The sequence below is a fragment of the Meles meles genome, chromosome 1 (genome assembly GCF_922984935.1).
Source record: "Meles meles chromosome 1, mMelMel3.1 paternal haplotype, whole genome shotgun sequence".
NCBI lineage: Eukaryota > Metazoa > Chordata > Mammalia > Carnivora > Mustelidae > Meles > Meles meles.
This window is the reverse complement of record NC_060066.1, coordinates 78,272,474-78,294,702: the sequence shown is the minus strand read 5'-3', so window position 1 is coordinate 78,294,702 and position 22,229 is coordinate 78,272,474. Positions and strand designations below refer to the sequence as shown.

General features: G+C 39.3%; 1 pseudogene; it reads left to right on the top strand.

The window, feature by feature from the left end:
* Window positions 1–22,229, top strand: part of LOC123946204 — a 928,361-nt pseudogene that overhangs the window by 29,289 nt on the left and 876,843 nt on the right.

Below are 22,229 nucleotides of genomic sequence, written 5' to 3'. Positions count from 1 at the left end.
CAGATGTCCTTGCTTTTGGCTGTAATAGTAGAATTTTGATTTCCAGTACCAGTAATTCTTATAAATGAAGTCTACTGGTGATCTCCACAGAATGTAAGCTATTACTGTATATGAAGAGGCAGAAAAAGTGTCATTTTAGTTTATATCTTTCTATGGAAATACCTTACACTATGAGATTAGGCAGGTCTTTTAGTGTTGAAAAATATGAAGGAAACCTCCTGTGGATTCCATTGCTTCTTGTAGCTGCTGTGGAAATTCTCTCGCAATGCTTTCAGACACCTTGACCACACTGTTGTACGTATTTACTGTTGCACTGACTGCTTTCTTGCCTTCTTTGAAGCCTTTCCCAACCTGGCTTCTTGACCCTTCTTTTCAGAAGAAAGACTCCTAACCTTTTCCCATGACCATCTTTTAACCATATAGTTTAACTCTGCCCCAGTAGGATCTCCTTTTGCTTCCCTGTGGCATTTGATATTGCTCATCAGTGTTACTTTTTTGAAATTTCCTCCTTGGGTAGCATCCGTTGGGTTCACTGATGAAAGTCTATAATATCCCCCTTTGCTTTCAACTCTCATTCTTGGCTTTTCATTCCCTTTCTTATATAAATTTTATCTGTCTTTTTAATAAACTTATCAACTCATCATGACCTCTACACTTACCTTTACATAAAGTGAAATATATCATTCCAGTTAAGATGTCAAGTTCCAAAGTCATGTCTTCTATATACGGGACATTGCACCGTATGTTTCACTTTTTTTAAAAATATTTTATTTATTTGCCAGAGAAATCACAACTAGGGAGAGAGGCAGGCAGAGAGAGAGGAGGAAGCAGGCTCCCTGCAGAGCAGAGAGCCCGATGCGGGGCTCGATCCCAGGACTTTGGGATCATGACCTGAGCCGAAGGCAGAGGCTTAACTCACTGAGCCACCCAGGCGCCCCATATGTTTCACTTTTGCCTCCAATTCTGTCATTATTTTTCCTCTCTTGGGCCCTACTACCTTCTTATAATTGGCATTTTCCAATTTCCCTAGACTGGAAAACTTGGTGTCTTTTTGGTCTTCTTGTTTTTTATCCCCTATCAAACCAGTTTCTTTTCTTTTTTTTTTTTTCCATTTTATTTATTTTTTCAGCGTAACAGTATTCATTGTTTTTGCACAACACCCAATGCTCCATGCAAAACGTGCCCTCCCCATTACCCACCACCTGTTCCCCCAACCTCCCACCCCTGACCCTTCAAAACCCTCAGGTTGTTTTTCAGAGTCCATAGTCTCTTATGGTCCGCCTCCCCTTCCAATTTTTTTTTTTTTAATAAACATACAATGTACTTTTATCCCCAGGGGCACAGGTCTGTGAATCGCCAGGTTTACACACTTCACAGCACTCACGATATCACATACCCTCCCCAATGTCCATAGCCCCCTCCCCTTCTCCCAATCCCACCTCCCCCCAGCAACCCCCAGTTTGTATTGTGAGATTAAGAGTCATTTATGGTTTGTCTCCCTCCCAATCCCATCTTGTTTCATTTATTCTTCTCCTATCCCCCCAACCCCCCATGTTGCTTCTCCATGTCCTCATATCAGGGAGATCATATGATAGTTGTCTTTCTCCGATTGACTTATTTCACTAAGCATGATACGCTCCAGTTCCATCCACGTAGTTGCAAATGGCAAGATTTCATTTCTTTTGATGGCTGCATAGTATTCCATTGTGTATATATACCACATCTTCTTTATCCAGTTATCTGTTGATGGACATCTAGGTTCTTTCCATAGTTTGGCTATTGTAGACATTGCTGCTATAAACATTCGGGTACACGTGCCCCTTCGGATCACTATGTTTGTATCTTTAGTGTAAATACCCCGTAGTGCAATTGCTGGGTCATAGGGTAGTTCTATTTGCAACATTTTGAGGAACCTCCATGCTGTTTTCCAGAGTGGTTGCACCAGCTTGCATTCCCACCAGCAGTGGAGGAGGGTTCCCCTTTCTCCACATCCTCGCCAGCATCTGTCATTTCCTGATTTTCAAACCAGTTTCAATGCCCTATTGATTCCCTCTTCTGATTGTGTTTAGACATTTCTAAATGTGTCCAGGATGCTGCTACTTAGGTAATGAATTGATCTTCCTTTGTTCAGGAAAGATGTAACAATGACAGAGCAGGCAGAGTGATAACCATGCAACAAACATGCCCAGATTAGTTTTGCTAAAATACTATTTTCATCTTTATATTTATTTATTTATTTTGCCAAAGACAGACCTTACCTCCTTGAGGCTCACACGTCCTAATTGCCCCAGCTGACATTCTAGAACCTTCATAAAAATCTCCTTACCATATCTTTTCACACTTACCATGGTAACAAATCTCTCCTGTAGGGTTAGTTTGTTTCTCAAGTAATCCAGTCAGTTATCTTGCTGACTTATCTGATTGCCTCTGCTTATGCTCTTCTTTCTGCCGGAATAAACTCTCCTCTCTTCTTGGACACCCATAGTTTACTTGCCTTGTAAGACTCGATTCAAATATCACATTTCTATAAAGACATCTCATACCTCTCTTACCTTTCATCACCTCCCAATGTTTTGTTATTCATATTACAAATTTCATCATTTTAATGCTACTTGTCTTGCATCATCATTTATTTGGTTTCTGATATTGCTATCAGCTTAGGTCATGATCCCAGGGTCCTGGGATTGAGCCCCACATCAGGCTCCCTGCTCAGCGGGAAGCCTGCTTCTCCCTCTCTCACTCTCCCTGCTTGTGTTCCCTCTCTTGCTATATCTCCCTCTGTCAAATAAATAAATAAAATCCTTAAAAAATAACAACAACAAATGAACTGATAGATCTGGTCAATGTTACGAGTGTATAGCCTGTGCTTTTCTGTCTCTATGTCCTTTTCATTGTGTTTTCTCTACGTATCTTTAAGCAGAAACTGTGCCTTTCTCCTATTTTTATTTTCTATAACTAGTACATAATGCACTGCCAATCCTATAGTGAACCTAGAGAATGAATGAATGACCAAATGCATTGAAAGTGAAACAAATAAATGTTAGTATACATCTTTTTAAAAAATCTCTTACATTTCCAAGTACATAAGAGTCTGAATAAACTATAGGAAAAGATGAGGGCAATGGAATTGAACAAAGTGTTGGATGGATATTATTATCAATAAGTAGGGCAAGGAAGTAGTGCCTAAGTAAGTATTATATTTTAGCATGTAATTATATCTTTTCAACCATATCTTATTCATTTAATGTTCCCAGTATTTATCAGGAATTCAGTAACTGGTTTTTGTGAAATGAATACATGAATTGTGTCTCATATATTTTTAAGTATTTGCTTAAATAATAATGCACTGCCGCAGCTGGTTTCCAAAGTTGTCTCCCCAAGGACCTTTACCTCCCAGTGGTCACACCTTTTTGGCATCCTTTCTTTGACTCTGAGCTGGCCCTGCAAGTTGCTGTTGACCAAAGACTCCTAGGTCTAGGTCATAAGAAGCTGTGCAGCTTGAAGAAAGTTTTGCTTTTGTGATGCTTTGCTTTGAAGCCAGTCACCATGTAGGAAGTGGACCTATTCTGAGACCACTGTGCCATGAGAAGCTTGAGCCATGTTAAGAAAATCACACGAAAGTGAAAACACAGTCACTGTACTATAGTGTAAAAATGTACCTGTAAGGAGAGCCATGCACTTAAACTCATGTTAAAGGTCAGCTGTTTTGTGTGTCCTATTTTTCGCATACCACTGTTTGTGCAATTTACCTGTAGTTTTTAAATTGCTATACTGTATCCCATTCTGTGAGTGTATCACAATTTATCCATTCTGCTCTTGATGGACATTGGAGTAGTTTCCTCTTGTTGACTAATATGGCTAGTTTTGCGGTTAGCAGTCTTATAAATGTCTTTGATAAAAGTAGGTACCCCTTTCTGTTGGGTGGTTTTGAATTGTTTTATGGCTATTTTGCATTGCATTAGTTTTGTGTCTACAAGTAGCCTATATGCCATTTTAGAGTGTAATGACTAGGGTGTATGTGTTTCTCTTTCTTATCATAATGCCTACCAAGCAGAGTTTATAGTTTAATTATTCAAGAAATATACATTGATTGTTCATTTAGAAATTTTAAAGCACATCTGCTTGGCTTCTCAAAAAAAGTTCTAAATTAATCATGGAGTTTGTACTCCAGTCATTAAGGACAAAAAATAGGGAGACAAACCATAAATGACTCTTAATCTCACAAAACAAACTGGGGGTTGCTGGGGGGAGGTGGGATTGGGAGAGGGGGAGGGGGCTATGGACATTGGGGAGGGTAAGTGCTATCGTGAGTGCTGTGAAGTGTGTAAACCTGGCGATTCACAGACCTGTACCCCTGGGGATAAAAATACATTATATGTTTATTAATAAAAAAAAAATTGGAAGGGGAGGTGAACCATAAGAGACTATGGACTCTGAAAAACAACCTGAGGGTTTTGAAGGGTCAGGGGTGGGAGGTTGGGGGAACAGGTGGTGGGTAATGGGGAGGGCACGTTTTGCATGGAGCACTGGGTGTTGTGCAAAAAGAATGAATACTGTTACGCTGAAAAAATAAATAAAATGGAAGCATCAAAAAAATAGGGAATATCTTTTTAATTAGACATTCCTGTTGAATAAATAGCAGTTTGTTGGAAAATATTTCATCTCCCCAGAGCTATTGTTTATTGCTTTACAAATAACATGAGAAAGAAAATCACTTTTCTCATTATGATAAAAGAAAGGGTAGTAATAAACAACTGAAGTTTCTGTGTACTATTATCATACCTTAGGGTTCTAAGCTTCAATAAATCACTTGTTAGGATAGAGCTTATAAATTATCAGTGTGTGTAACTTGAGAAGAGTGTTAGAGTACATATTTTCTATTTGATGAGCTATATTTTAGAGCTGCATCATATCATTTATTATAGTATAAATTAATGGGTACTAAAATTACAACATTTTTTTCCTTCATAGCTAATCAACTTGAGGAATTTTCTTGTTTTTTGCCTCTTTGTCATAACACCTGGATTATTTATTTTAAAAATTACAATGATAAAACTATTCCAAATAGGCCAGGTCTGATTACTTTCCATTCCAGCAAATTTACTTTAAGTGCCAATACCATATGGAAAAGTTTGACTCTGATATACCAGACTTTTTTTTTCTTTTTTGGTAAAGTGTAACTCTTGAACAAAAAAAAATGAGTGACATGGAGGTTTAAATTAGTTTCAGATGGTTTATAGTTTGTGGTTTGTTGTTGTTAACTCTAAAGCTTAAAATATCCGTGTTTATGAACAAATGCCATGCATTTTCTATCTTGGTTTATCCTTATTCCTTTAATTCCTAGTATTTTTTTTTTTTTTTGAATACCGTGATGTCTTTTGCATCTTCCCATTCATCTATTTATTCAAACATTTACTGAGTGTTTTTTGTGAGGTAAACATTACTGTGGGCCTCCCATTTTCAGAGACTTGGCTCTTCCCTGGAGGAGATCAAGTGTACTGGGAATACCAGCTATATAGATGGATACAATATAATATCAGTAAACCTGAGGAAAGTAGGATCAGAGCAACTCGTTCTGCTTAAGGGAGTCCAGGAAGTTGTACACAGCAGATAACATTGGAAGGGAGACATGAAGGATGTATAGTAATTTGAGCAAAAAAGTGGAAGGAAAGATCTTCTGTGCAAAGAGAGTAGTGTAATACAGAGGCACAGATATGAGAGAGGTTTGGCATATTCAAGAAACAATGATAAGTGTGGTTTTCTTAGAGCTTAAAGCACACTGGGATAAAGAAGAGGGGGAAGACTTGAGATGAAGAAGGTTACCATTTCCACTGCCAGACATGAAAAGCACAGCCTTCCCCCAGAATGACCCCCTCTTTTTTATCTTGGAACAGAACAGTAATATGGGAACTGGTAACCCTTGGTACAATTGGCAGGAATTGAATAAAAAGTAGGCTTTTTGATCAGCAAAGAAAATAGGATTGAGTTTTCTAAAAAAGTGTAAAAAGGACAAATGGGAGTAAAACCCCAGCATAGGCTCAGAGCAGTAAGTAACCAGTGGTCATTCCCAAAGTAGAGATGCTACAGCTAAGAAGGAAGGAAGCCTCCATTAGAGTGCCTTTGAGCACCGGGCATGGTTTTCTATATTTCTTCGTCTTCCTTCATCAACCTGGGTGAAACCCCAGAGGGCAACTGGATGGAATTAGGTAGACACTAATGTGGTTGATAGCAGAAATAGGCAACAGAGTGATTATGATAGGGAGATGGGCTGGCCTGAGAGTGAGAAAGTAAAGTTTAAAGGCATAAATCCAAACTTCTGCACTTCTACAATTACTGGGAAAGAGATGTTCTGTGTTTTAAACAAGCCCCTAAAAGAGGGGAACAGTATTAGAAGACTGTTGGGAAAGTAAATGTGGTCTTACCAGGACGATGTTGGTGAAGACAAGTGACACTGGATGGAGGCGTCACCTCCATTTCCCTTTGTCCTGGAGGCCATATTTTTAGAGATAATTACAGAGAAGAGAATGGCTGGGGAGGTAACCAGGGTGGTGAACGGTCTGGGAAGAATATTGCAGGCAAAAGAGACAACGGACCTGAAGCTGATCAACCCTCCCATGGAATAAAGGAGACAAGACAGTCAAAAGCAAGAATTGTCTAGAGTGAAGGCAACAACCACTAACTGGAAGTCCGAGGAGTAGATTTAGTTCTATGAAGAAATTTAGTTCTATGATCTTTCTTACGACTTTCATTGACAATAGGGAAATAAACAACTTTGGAAGAAATACCTCCAGGATAATGGGTTCTCTGTGTATTGGGAGTGTTCAAGCTGTGATGGGTGCCAACTTGTCAGTAATGCTGTGATTTGTAGGCATTTTGATAATGACCTTGAGTGTCATTGGAAGATGTCTGAAAATGTAAAATATGACACTCTTGATAGCCTTAAGATGTATGTGAACCAGATGGCCTCAGCTGGATGCATTTAGGAGCCCTGATGCCAGCGAGCCCTGGGCATGCGGTAGGGCTGTGTGCGAGCTTTCATTGGAGATCTGACTCGTGGGAAATGACCTAGTTGCTAAATTGAGATGAAATAACAATTATAGCCATTAGGAAATGAATGCCTGCTAGTGCCCAATTCTCAGCTGGGTACTTTATACACACTGTCTGACTTAGTCATCACAACAGACTTGGGTGGTGGAGTTTATTAAATATCCCTTCTTTTATCAATGAACAAAGAAAGGATTGACTAGATTGATTCCAGCTCCAACATTTGCCAGCTGTGTCACTTTGGAGACTTACGTTGTCTCCATGCCTCCGTTCCCCCATCGAAAAGTGTGGATAGTAAGAGTGGCTGCCACATAGATGAGAGTTAAATATGCTTAGTACATAGTAGATGCTTAATACAAGTTTGCTATCATACTTTAATTTTTACTATGGCTCCAAAGCTCATGTTGTTTTCCCTGAGTTGCAGTGGGTTGGGGGAATGTCCAAAGCTCATGTTGTTTTCCCTGAGTTGCAGTGGGTTGGGGGAATGTCACAGCTAAAGAAATATGAAAAAATATTAGAATCTTCATTCTTTACGGGGGGGAATATATATATTAAATATAATATTACCATATTATATTTTATATATATATATAAAATAAAAATATATTGTTCCACTTGGGAGTTTGGGAGAGAGCCAGGTAGCAGTTGATGATTACATGAGTAGTCTCGTATATTTATGTATAAGAACGGTGTACAGTATTGGAGTTATATATCCTTCAGGTTAACAACCTCTCAACACCAATCCAAAATGCTACTTACTTTATAAAATTTTTCCAGTCCTCAAACTGGAATGGGATTATGTTTTCCTTTAACTGCCCACCCCTGCACACACCCCCCACCCCCGACCCTGAATGTTCTTACTTGCTTATTATTTCCTGATTTATATCATGGTTACTTGTGTACTCTCCAAAGAACCTGAAGCTCAGTTTTGGCCTGGCCTTTAGCATCTCCTCTGTGGTATTTCTTGGAATACCTCAGTTCTGGTATGCAGGTACTCCAGTCTTTATTTGAATTGAGCCGCATTATTAAGTTTTCATTTTTATCCTTTTTTTTTTTTTTTAACTGACCCCGTTAGACAATACTGAAAGGCATCCACAGAACATTTACTTTCTGTAGACCATAGAGTTTTTTTTTTTAATTTATTTATTTTTATTTGTTTATTTACAGCATAACCGTGTTCATTGTTTTGGCATCACACCCAGTGCTCCATGCAGTACATGCCCTCCCTATTACCCACCACCTGGTTCCTCAACCTCCCCCCCCCCACCCCCCCCACCCCCCCTAGAGTTTGTTTTTTTTTTTGTTTTTTGTTTTTTGTTTTTTGTTTTAGATTTTATTTATTTGACAGAGAGAGAGAGAAATCACAAGTAGGCAGAGGCAGGCAGAGAGAGGAAGAAGCAGGCTCCCGGCTGAGCAGAGAGCCCGACGCGGGGCTCGATCCCAGGATCCTGAGATCATGACCTGAGCCGAAGGCAGAGGCTTTAACCCACTGAGCCACCCAGGCGCCCCTAGAGTTTGTTTTTTTAAAGCAGATAGGCTAATTCCTAAAATTTTAAGTTTGTGTACTTCTTTAAAAACAAACATTACTTTAATGAAAATAGATCCTGAATCTGGTATCTGCATACCAATGATTATGAATCAGTGGGGGAGGAAAGAAACTTTATTTCACTCTGGCCCCAAATGGCTTTCATGCAAAAAGACTAAATGCTCCCTTTAACTGACTCAGTTGCACAGATGTGTGGATGTGTATGCCCCCCTTCATCACCCAGCCATGCTGGTGCAGTGATGCTCGAATGTGCACACGCTTTGCAATACCTTCCACCTCTCCATCTTCACTGTCACTTCGTTTAAATTCTTATACCTGAGTTATTGTACTAGGTTCCTCATCGAGGTGCCTGCCACCATTCTGGACTCAGGTAAGCCCCCACCCTTCGTGATCATGAACGTTCTATGCACAGAGCTGACCATGTTCATGGACCTAGAATGCCACAGGAGTTTCAAGCAGTGAAGCTGGCCTCAGGGTCCTTCTGAGATCTCCCCCTCCCCCCAACAGATTTCTAGCAGCAGTCTTTCTCTGTCCTTTCCCTTCTGCCAGACCCCTTGGATTTTATGCTCAGAAATATAGGTCGTTTTTTGTTGTGTTATTCACTCTTTGATAACCCCTTAAATGTTATTGTAGTTATTAGGGATGTGGGCTCTACATCCAAATTTTATTTCCTTCAACTTCCACAACTGTAAGATGGGGATTATGTTAGTGCCTAAGTCATAGGATTGTTATGAGGATTGAGTTAATATTTGTAAAGTAGTACATCAGTGTACCTCTGTGCTCTGTCCTGCTTTGGGAATGTGTGTCATCATGCCTTTATTCCTGTTCCTGCTGTTCTCCCTATTTTTTAAAAAGATTTTATTTATTTATTTGACAGAAAGCATACACATGAATGGGGGGAGGAGGGGCAGAGAGAAGGGGAGAAGCAGGCTTTCAGCTAAGCAGGGAGCCCAAGGCAGGAGTTGATCCCAGGACCCTGAGATCATGGCCTGAGCTGAAGGCAGATGCTTAACTAGCTGAGCCACTCAAGCACCCCTGCTGTTCCCACTGTCTTAAGAGTTCTTCTTCTCTACTTGAAGAATTTCTATCCATTGCTTTAGAACCCTCCTCTAAAACATCAGTCTCTTAGTAAAGCCTTTCCATGTTACCCTTTACATGCTCAGAAAGATCTGATACTCCATCTACTTCTGAACCTTGAAAACAAATTTATATGGAACACACTGTGATGCAAATATTTTTATATATATCAGTGTCCTCTACTGGATCATCAACCCATGAAGTCATTATTGACTTATCATTGGTTCCTCAGAAGCTAGCTCAGTGTCAAGCACATCATTTTTAATAAAATCATTGGACAATTTTTTTTTTTTGACTGAACAGCAAAGCATTTTACAACAGAATGTGGTGGTGGTAGTATTGAATTTCAAGATTTCGTTTGGACTTTGGTCCAGAGCATGGTGTTCTTGTGTGATTCTGATAGGTATAGATACATATCTGCATATGTGTAGTTTTATTAGTGTATGCCTGATTGAATACAATCATTCCTGCCAGTTTGCATTTATTTAACTACTTCTGGTAGTTTATAAGAAATTAATCTTCTGACTTCCCATGTAAAAATGCAAGCCGAGAGTTGTGGTGATTCCGTGCCAAAGATCTGTTGCTGTTCACCTGGAAGACTGACGCGTCCTCTGGTTCAAGCTGTGCTTTAATAAACGGGAGCTCAAACACTTTGTGATGGGAAGTACAGCTAAGGACTCTTTGAAGTACACAAGCGGATCATGCTGAATGCTTTTCTAGGTCATGTTCATTTCATAAAAACAGTCAATTCCCAGCCATCCCAGAAGAGGAAATGCTGAAGGTCCCTCACTGCACTGCCGGGCTAGGAGGAAACCAAGGGCTGCGAGCGGGAGGGGCCCCACCGCCTAGCCTTTCCTTGACTAGTAACTGGTGGGCATGGAGCCCAGTCACACAGGTCCCCACACACAGCAGCTTTCAGGCTAAATTTGTGCCGCTGCTTCAATGCAGAAGTTTTTTTGTTTGGTTTTGTTTGGTTCCCATGTTGATTTCCTAATCATGACTTGTTTTCAAAGCCAAACACGATAGCATCCTGAACACTCATCAGCATTTGGTCAGCTTTGCTGTTTTGCTGCCAAGCTAATTAACAGATTTTTATTTAAAGGGATGAGAATAAAGGGGATGATTTTGGTAAAGAGGTACCATCGTGGGAAATTTGATTTTTCTCTTCTGTTTAAGGATTGTTATTTCTAATTTTTGGACATTATGTTGTAAATATTAATTCCACTGGCCATGTTTGCTTTAATTTGAACACACACAGTTTTCAGATTCTGCTGACGATTGATGCTGACACATTTGTGATGGATATTACCAAGTTATCTTTTTTTTAAAAGGTATTTATTTATTTGAGAGAGAGACAGTGAGAGAGAGGAGAAGGTTAGAGGGAGAAGTAGACTCCCCATGGAGCTGAGAGCCAGGTGCTGGACTCGACCCGGGACTCTGGGATCATGACCTGAGCCAAAGGCAGTTGCTTAACCAACTGAGCCATCCAGGCACCACCCCCAAGTTATATTTTTAAAAACCTGATGAGTTATTGAGAAGGTACCACTTTGGATCTAAATGCCAAGATCAGAGCAGCTACTTGTGCGCTGACAAAACTTATTTTTCTTTCTTTTCAAGGATGGGAAAACAACTTTTTAGTCTGGAATAGCAGGCCTCTCACTGCTAAGCCATGAAGCCTGAGAGTCCCGAAACCAGAGGCAGAGAATCCTGGGGAGGGTGCTTAGTGTAGGGGGCTAAAGGGGAATCAGGAAGGAATCTCTCTTCCCTGGCATGACCAAACATTTGGAAGGGAGAGGAGCAGCTAGGCCATTGGAGGCAATTTGAGTGCCATGTCCGGACAGGGCATTTGGGCTTGGCTAAGGTCCACAAATTATCTGGGGTGTGGAGCTGCTCCAACCTTGCATACAACCAGTGCTTCCCACCAGAAATATCCAGAATGATGTCTCTTTAATTCTGTTATCAGGACCATGAGGTTTCTAGCAGGGAACAGCTCTGCTGGAGGCTTTCAGGAAGCTTGATGAGTAAGAAGACTCACGTAGTGGTGGAAAGATCTCAGGCAGCTGTCACTTGGGAGATGGAAGTTCAAGGTTAATTTCACTTAGTTGGCAAATGTGTATTGAGAAAAAAGTTCATTTTCATAATGCTTCTTTTGGCTGGAGACCGGAGAAATGCAGGAAAGATTAACATTTTTCTAGGCTCTCTTTTGGGCTAATCAGGTTATACTAATGAAAATATTTTAGTGTGCAACACACAGTATTAAGTGCACCATGTGTGTAAATTCTTTTAATTCTCACAGTAATCCCATGAGGTAAGTGCTCTTATTCTGCCTTTTTTACGGTTGGGATATTGAGGCACAGAGAGATGAAGTGATTGCCCCGGAATCACCCAGCTAAGTGGCATAGCTGGGATTTGAACCTCGTCTTAGAGTTGAGCTTCTGCTCTTTGTCAGGACACTGTACTGCCTGAGCATGCGGGGAGCATGTAGATGCAATAGTTGGCTTGGTCTCTGAACTCTCTGTAACACTTCATGGAGCATTGATTTATCTCACTGGGTTTAAGCTATTGATTTCCATTTATATTACTTCTCTCCTTCTGTAACCTTCCAAAGGCAGGGGTTTGACTTTGCATCCCTGGCACCAGCTTGCGTTCCTGGCACCTTAGGAAATTCTGGAACACGGTCCCAGCAATCTGGGGTCCAAGAAGACCAGCAAGGCTGGGAAATTCAAGTGACCCTGTGACCTTTCCAGCTCTGGTCAGGGGAATAGAGATAATGTGTCAGAGTTTAGAAGTCACTGAAACCAAAGTTAAAGATGAATAGAATCACTCATTTCTGATGTGTTTATGTTTGCTCTCCTTTTATTATCAATATCTTCATCTTTCTAGAACTATGTAAAGGTGGTCAACATTTCCCAGAACGTAAGCTAGAGAGACCGTTAGCTAGCAATGCTAAATAGATCAATTCAGAGCCTCTATTGACACCATAAAGCCGGATTCTTTTTCTCTGACCTGGCTGGGCACCTTTAAGATATTTATTATTTCTTTCCAACCTGCCATACTTCTGCAGGGATTCTGAGGTTATCTCTGAGGCAAGCTGTGTGCATTGGGAGCAAAGGTTCATTTACTGAATGTGTCCAGAATGAAGTCGCAGACTGAGAGTTCCTCTCCAGGTATATTTCAAGTTCATCTCCTGCCTTGTTCCCCCAAGCCCCCATCTCGTGCACTGGACTGACTGTTCCCACATAGATCTGGTAGCTGCTAACCTTGGGTCTGACCTTTTCGATAATTGCCTTTTCGAGATACCAGATACCCCATTTCTTCCTCTTTTTGGAAACGCTTCTCAGTCTGTGATGTTCAGACTCCACCTTTTCTAAGCATCTGTCCAGAATCTCCCCACCTGCATTTGACTTCTTCCTTCCCTACTCTGATAATCCTTCTTTCTAGACTGTTCTTACTAAGGCAAGCCTCATATTAGGTATTTGAATGTGTCTGTCTTTTTCATTGGGAATTTTGGAGGACCAGAAAGTTGTGTGTGTGTGTGTGTGTGTGTGTATACATGTGGCTACTCCCACGTACATAAATATACCCAATGTCTTTGCTGTCCCATAAGGCAGAATAGCAGGTACTCAAAGATACTTTTTCCATTTGAATGACCACCCTCCATCTTCCTGTTCACCTTCTGCCTCCACACATCATGGATGCCTCATTCTGATACCACAGAAAATATTCGAACACTTCTGCCTTCTAGTCATACAGTTTTTGGATTGTCTCTCTTCCCATTCTTTTCATTTATGAAATGCTACAGAGTGCACAGCCACCTAGCATCTGCCTGGCCTCAGTTCTAGCCAGCACTCCTCCACTTGCCCCTGCAGTGGGACAAGGACTAGAATCAAAGCAGTAGGGCTGCTGATGATAGAGGTTTGGTGAAAGTCAATGCACTCCATATCAGACATTCTCCTGGCAACCCTTCTGTCATTACTCCAGGAATGTTGCCTCCAAGGAGGAAACTGAAGCTCATGGAGATGACGGAGTGCAGCTGGGATTCAAAGCCAGATTTTGCTACCAAATCCCATGTTCTTTCGCCTACCACTCCTTAAGCCTCCTAAGCCCTGAATGTGCGTGACACGGTGCACTCCTCATCATCCTAGGGACTCTTTACTGAGAGAGAAATTGGTAGCCCCATTATCCACAGAGAGCGAGCTCCACCCAAGGTCCCACCAATGATAGTGGGAGAGCCCATGATTCAAGCACAGATGATCCCCCCTCTTCTCTTTCCATTGAACCACACCATTTCCTGACTCCCCAAAATATATATAGGAGACTTTGCGTGTCTTCTTTCTTTCCCAGGGTTGTTGCCCGCCACTCGTTTTTTTGTCTTCTAGTCCCCCCCCGCCTTAGTTGTGGAGCCTTGGGCCCAAGTTAGGGGTCTCTTACTTGATTAGTTTATCCTTTTGTTGGAAACTCAGAAGCTTCCCAAGGTAAAGCAAGCAATGCATACATAACAAGCAGGTGGTGATAACTGGTCAGGTGGAGGGAGCCTGTGCCCCATCCAAAGGGGCAGCGATACTCACGTCCAGTCAACTGCTGCTGAAGACTGGGACCTCAATGTTCCAGAAGCTCCTGCTTTTCCAGAGTAAGCTGGGATTCTGGATTTTTATCTGAGTTTTCCAAATTTTTGAAATGCAGAACAAGCAAACCAATCATGTGTATGGACCGGATTTCCGGACTGCTGTTTTGTGGCCTCTGCCTGGGGACCTGACTCGTCGCCCATACTTTGCTGTTTGGTGTGATTTCCCTATCCTGTAGAGATCTGGGTTTGTGACCTTGTTTGGGGGAAAGGAGAAGGAAATTAGTACATGAGATACAGATATGGAAAAAGAAATTCAAAAGTGTTAATATTTGATTTAAAAGATTCATGCTAAAATAAGTGGGGCACATCTAAATTTACATTTAAATATACATGGCATCCTAATTTAGCGACCACAAAGAATATCAGATTTCCTCAAAATAGAGTTTTCCCCAAATTAGTTATCCCTCTACCTAAATTTTGCCTAAGAATGATCTTTAAATGTATTTTAAAAACATCTAAATCTTAGATATTTTAATAATTAAAAATTTCCAGATCTAATTAAAGACTTCTAAAGAATAATACTAATATTTTATTTTCTATACATGTAGTTTGATAAGCATTTAAACTGTTTAGCCAAATTAGCATAGAACTTACACATATATTAGCAACATTTTAATAATGTTGCTCTATATTTCCTGCAAAATTATTGATGATTTTGTTATTTTTAAGTAGAAAGCTATGACTTCATTATAAAAATTTAAAGTTGTCTCACTATTAAGTAAAACTAGCTTTATATGTCAACCTTTAATTAATTACTGTGGTATTGCTAAATTCAGTCACCTTCCAAAGACTCAAAATTATTGTCCTTCAGTCTGTGGAATGCACTTAAAACAGGCATTTAAAATCACTTGTGTGGGGATACACTTGAAGAAATACCACATTTGTAAACAGTGATCTTCCTATTTTTAAAAAAATGTAAATCACTTAATCCATAATGCAGACATGTTTACAAAATGAATATTGTCTGCCAGATGAATCAGTAATTTCTGTATTTTAATGCTTCCTAAGCTGCTCATTTTTAAAAATGTGAACCCCTTTGTTGGATCTTTCGAGAGTCCTAGACATGGCTGGGGAGGGCTGGTGCTCTCTGTGTCATGGAACAGTGGTTCTCAAGCCTGTCTGTACGTTAGAATCACCTAGGAGCTTTAAAGGTACATATAGATCCACTTCAATAGATCTGACTTGCTTGGTTTGGTGTAGGGCTTGGGCATTGTTTTCTTTAGTTTTGAAACTCTCCCCAGGTGGCTGTAAAGTGTAGCTAGGTATAAGAACAGTCCTGGGACTTCGAGGAGAATGGCAGCCATAACTGATACAATGCACTGAGTTTCAGCCTGGGTCCACCTCACTCAAGGTCCCAAGCAGCCTACTGGGGCTGTGGCCTGTGTTCCCTTGGCCTAAGGCTGAAAGCTCCAAGTTTATAGCTCTATACACCTAATGCAGTGGGGCAGAGGGGGTTTAATCTAGCCCCACTCGTGTGTCTGTGTGTTTTCCTTAATAATAAGTGCATTTATGGATTCATTGGGCTCTGTACTTGATGTCCAAGTTATCTTTAATTTCCCCAACAACTCTAAAAGTAGTGAAAATTATAAATTTATAAGGAGAAAACAAAAGAGCAGGGAGAGGGAAGAAAGTAATATGCCCAGGGTCATACAAGAAGGAAGTGTTGGGATTTAAATCCAGGTATTCTAACTGCAGAGTTCACACGCTTAAACCAAAGGGTTTAAATAAAATGCTCATGAAGTAAGGCAAGGAACAAAAATGGCCAAAGCTGCTCAGGGGCAAACACTAGGGAGTGGTGAGGACTGGGGAGCGCAAGGAGGGCAGCACCCCTCTGCTCTACCCAATTGCTGCCAGGCAGCAAGTATAGTTAGCTCATCTAATGTTTTAAGAGGTACTCTAAAAAGTCCGGAATATTAATTTTTAAAATTATTTATTTATTTAAAGATTTTATTTATTTATCAGATAGAGATCCCAAGTAGGCAGAGAAGCAGGCAGAGAGAGAGGGGGAAGCAGGCTCCGGGCTGAGTAGAGAGCCCGATGTAGGGCTCAATCCCAGGACCCTGAGATCATGACCTGAGCCGAGGGCAGAGGCTTTAACCCACCCAGGCGCCCCCCAAATCTGGAATTTTTAATATGAATCTTCCTCAACTTTTAAACTAGCAAACCTCTGTTACAAATTATGCAATCTTCACTGTTCTTCGTTCTCATTAAGGGAAGCCCTGGTCAAGGACAGAGATACTGAAAAGACAATATGAGCAATGCATTAAGTTCTGTGAAAAGAAAGCATGTAGATTCTTTTGGGGAGGGACTTGGCTTTCCACAGACAGGACCTGCATTGATCTACACAAGCTCTTTGTGTTACTCTTCTGAAACTGGTATATACTGTTCTTTGTGACACTAAACTAAGCTGCAGGTATGGGAATGTCTTATTGATCGGAAGGTCATAGCAAGGATATCTCTCCAGTTTCTTTGTCATCTCTGTGGTCTATGGTTCAGCACAGATGAGGGTATCATGATATCATAAACACAGGTGTTAAGATATAACTTGCCCCCATCAACTTAATATCCTGGTTTTGCTTAATTTTCATGTATAAATTTCTCATTTTTCTGCATGTGCATTAATGAGTCTCAGCTGGGAAGTATGATGAACATTGTCTTAGTATTTATTCATTCAACAAAGATACAGTCTGAGAAGTATTTAAGAACTTGGAGAAATAAAGTGTTTTATACTTTAAGGAACATTGCTTCAAATCTGATTTGGTCAGATATTGAGCCTTTCTAAATAATACCTAAGGTTAAGGAACATTAGTTATAAGCAACTTTTGAGACATAGATTTCTCCCTTAGTGTTCTAATACAGCACAATAGTTTAGAAATTCTTAAAACAGTGCAGTGTTTTGCAAGAAATGTCATTGTTAAGGGCAGTATAACCATGGGACCTGAATGATAGCACTTTGATTTAGAAACAGTCAAAAGCTTATTTTTCATAGCCTCTATAGCCACGGTTCAGATTCCATGAGTTTGAGTTATTCATCTGAACGTAATAGGAACTGTCTTTTTGTTAGAGGAATCAAACTGAGTTCTTTTAGGAGATGTAGGGGGTCATAACTGGTACCTTAGAAAAACAGGGGCAATGTAGTTAGTTATTCTTAAGGAAAAACTTCAGATGAATACATTTCTCTAGCAAAACCTAAGGTTATGAAAAAAATTGCACTGTTTATTTTAAAAAATAAGTTTTGAAGATGATGGATTGTTTATTTCAGAACTTGAACTGTTCAAAATTATCCTTGGCTTAAGTTTGTAAATAGATTTCAATATATTCTGTATTTTTTTCTTTTAATGATGAGGAAATAATTATTAAAATTTGTTCTAGATTTATAAGTATTTAGAGATAGGTGTTCTCCTGTTTAAGAATTCTGTTTCTTTTAAATACAGGTAGGTCCTGAAATTAATGCCATGCTTCAACTCGACTTTCTAACCGTACAGCACATTTTATTGGACTGTGTTCTTTTTCCAGATAGTAACATCCATTTGTAATCATATGATTGAAGATGAAATGTTCAATTTGTACATAAAATTCTAGTTTCTTTGAAAGAATACTAATGTCTAACTTTTTGAAAATTTAGAATTACTACTTCAGTTTGGTAGCTACGTATTGAGTATTTTATCTAGTAATTCTATTGGTTATCTAATTAAGAAATAAAAAATATGGGCCAAAGGATTGGAGGAAATCTTCTGGAAGGAAGTGGGCTTTGATCTAGGCCCTGGAGGATGGATTGAAACCTTCCTTCACCACTGCAATGGTGGCTGCAGTTCTTATCAATGACACTGGTGATTGAAGGGAAATGACTGGAATTAGAGTATGACTTTGAGACGAGGAATGGCTGAGCGATAATATTTAAAAAGGTAGATGAAGTTCTGTAGGAATGATTTATATAATTTTAAACTGATTATTGCTCATCTACTATCATCTGGTCCTGGGTGATTCCACTGGTTAAAGCATACATCTGGTGCAAGCCAGGTCATGCTTGCTGCTTCCTCTTCTTTTTTTTTTTATTAAGGTTTTATTTATTTGACAGAGATCCCAAGCAGGCAGAGAGGCAGGCAGAGAGAGAGGGGGAAGCAGGCTCCCCCCTGAGCAGAGAGCCCGATGTGGGGCTCTAACCCAGGACCCCTGGATCAAGACCTGAACTGAAGGCAGAGGCTTTAACCCAATGAGCCACCCAGGTGCCCCTCATGCTTGCTTCTGTCCCAAGGCTGTAGACTACACTTACTATCTCAGAAACCTGCAGCATGGGTCATCAAGCAGGTGGCTATTGACAGGCAACAGGAAAAAACCTGCATTAGCCAGCCCAGGAATCTTCTCTTTTGCCTTTGACAATTATTCGACATGGCATAGATACCAGAACAAAAATTCAGTAGGAGTTGCCTTAATATTGTCACTGAATGTATTATTCTAAGTTTTCTGGTAGAGAAGAGAGAAGATTCTTTCACTGATTACAGCCTTTTGATGTCGACTAATTGTTTCTCTTAAATCTTGAACGAAATATCTTCCTGTACTTGCAGAAGATAATACAGATGACTCTGAGTTATTTACATATAATCATATATTAAGCAGTTGTTGGAAAATTGGAATTCAAAAAAGGACACTGGAGAAATGAAATCGTTATACCCAATGAATTTAACATGTTAAATTACGCATGTAATTACGCATGTTACGCATCTGTTATGCGTGAGATTCTGGGCTAGATTCTGTGAGAGAACCAGGGAAACAGATTTAATCCTGGTCTTTAAGAATTTTATCAGTAACTACCATTGCTGACTCAGTATTCAGGAGAACTGCTTCACCATGAAGTCCAGATAATGAGTATGTGATAATGAGTATGTGATAATGACATGTGTATGGAGCTTGTGCTATGTGTCAGACCATATAAAATCCAGGACACATTAAGAGTAAGAGCTGTGCCTGGAGAGGACACAGGGGTTAGACCCTAGAGGACAGTATATGCAAAGGAGATCTATACAATTTGAATATAATTTGATAGGTATATAATTCTATCCTAAAACTAAATTTTAAATATTTTGAGGGGAAGAATTGTTTCATCTTTTTTCTTTTCTTCCCTTCTTCCTGCTCCATAGTTTTCTCCTCTTCTTTTAGACAGTTTACTTAGTACACTCTTTATGTTGATTGCCCTCCGTACATAATGATATATAATAAAGTTTTACAGATAATGGGAAGTATAAGGTTTAGAGTTATTGTAAAGCTACCGAATAGAATTACATGGCCTTTCATGCTTAGATTCCTTAAAATTAGTATAATGCATAACATTTTCTTAATAAGCCTTTTATTATGGGTTTTAATTTTTTTATTTTCACTGCTTATGTATCACAGACAGACTGTGATATAAATTGCTCACCTGAAGATGATTGAGAATTGGCACTTTAACTTATTTTTAGAGTGTCATTTGTAGTCCTAGATAAAACCACATTCTCCCCAACACTTGGTATCGTTAGTCTTTATTATTTTAGTTCCTGGTATTAGTGTATCTTATTTTCATTTTAATTTGATTGTTCCTGATAACGGATGACCCAAGCTGCTCTTTTAAGCGTTTATCAGCATTTTTGTATCTTCTTTCTGTTCAAATGTTTACTCGTTAGAAAATTGTAAAGTATTTCTTTTTTTTATTATTGATTTAAATATTTGTATATTCTACATAAGGAACCTTTGTCATACTTATGTATTACAGATATTTTTCCCCAGTCTGTGGTTTGCCTATTAATTACCCTAATTAATGGTGTCTGGGTGCGGGCAAAACTTAGATTTAACATCATAAAAGCAACAGTTAGCTTTATGGAGAATGAATGCTTAGGATAATTATTATCATTATTAACTCCATTGGTCATCTTCAAAGGAGATTTTATGCTGTTTTGAATTCATTAGTACATTGTTTTGGATGTCTGAAGACTGATTCAGGGTTTCAGGGTTTGGGATGTATCCTATGTCCTAAACCCTTATAAGCTCCTGTATTTCTCTCTGTAGTAGTAATACAATAATTTTGGATGAAAACAAGGTAACTCTAAGTATTTAAATTCCTCAAATGGTGAAAGGCCATTTCCTATATTTTGTAGGTGAAACTAGTGGGTAGTATGCTAACCAGGCAGACTTTGGTCTGCCCCTGGCAACTGATGGAATTCGTTAGCTGAAAGTAGGTACTCAATTGTATTGTGCTCTTTAATGTGGTCTTAACTTACATGCTATAATTAGGTTAAGAGGACAGGATTTTCAGAAAATTGTCTTCTGTAAGCAATATTCTGTTACAGATACAAGAGCTTACTCAAATTCTGTGCTTTTTATTCATTTCAGGAAAAAGTCCCTACAATCAAATCAAGTAGCCTTAAGCGGAAGATTTCTGTGCTCAAAGATATGAGGGAGTGCCATCCTTTTCCAAAGCAGGGCTAGGAACATTGGAAATCAAATTTAGAAACTGAACTTTATTTGGTTTCTGTTTCAGCCTCTGCATGAGGTCTCCTGACCTGACTATTTTAATTTCCCAGTGGGGGAGTGTGGGTCTCATAATCCAGTGAGCCATGGGAGAGTTGGTGCTGAGTCAAGCAGGAATTTATTCCAGGCTCCCTCATATCCTGGCTGCTTGACCTTGGAGACCTTACTTCACTTCTTTGAGACTTAGTTTCTCCATTGCTAAAATTCAGCTAAGATTATACCCAAACTTAGAGGATTATGGAAACATTAATTGAGTTAATTTATATAACTGGTGAAAAAAAAAGGACACTTTATTTATTAAATAATTAATAAATTAAATATTATTGCTCTATCTGTGGTAGAAATAGTAAGTTTGAACAGTAACCTTAATTTTTCTGTAACCTTAATTTTTCAGTAACCTTTCTTTTTCTGGTCATGTGGCAATGGCTAATTATTTCATGTCCCTTTATTCATATGTGTTCTTATTAATTAATTCTTTAGTGAATAGGCATCAAAGCAGTTATGTCTGTCTTTACTTAGCCAACTGAGAATTCAGAGTTGTTTATATTTCTTGCCACTGAGAAAAGGGCCATGCCAATTTATATGAAATACTCTTATTTTAGCTTTTTTAGTTTAGTATTTAGGCAATTTACTTGATTAAAATAATGTTTAATATTTTTCTTAAACAGTCACAATCCATATATGAAAATATATAAAGCATTTCTCATTTCTGAACAAATATTCCAACGAGTGTGGACTTTTGACCCGGGGAGTTCATCATTCATTTCTATCACTTTGGAATGAGAAAGAAACCAGTATGGCCACATCCCATTTATTCTTCACTTAATGAAGTGATACATAAGAAAGCAATTGTTGACACAGTTTATAAGTCATAATTTTTGATGGCTTCCTTAGTTCAGTCTACAGAACAGAAGGGAATATTTAAATGAAAAAGAGAAACAGAACAGAAGAAATAGCCATGCATCTATTCCTTAACTGGCATTTTAAATGATTTTGAGAAATAAAAAATGGGATTACTTGGATCGGTGTTTATTAATTGAAATGGGGTGTGCTTGTGTGTGTGTGTGTGTATGTGTGTGTGCATATGGATATGTGAAAAACATTTGTAATTATGGTGGTACTAACAAAATTCATTTCACCGAATGAGAGATGCAGTAGCTTCATCACTCATCTTCCTGCTTCTGAGCTTGCATCTCATTTTTTATTATCAGAAAGGTACCAGAGTCCATCTAAAACATAGGCCAAGTCCTGTCACTACTCAGTTGGAAACCTTCCCCATTGCACTATGAGTAAACGTCGACGTTCTCATAATGGTCAACAAGGTCCTATACTCTGCCGTCTCCTTACCTCCTTACTCTCTGCTCTCATCCTCTACCTCTTTTCCTTCTCTATAAGGTGATACTATTTTTGGCCCCTGCTTACACATGAAGAAAC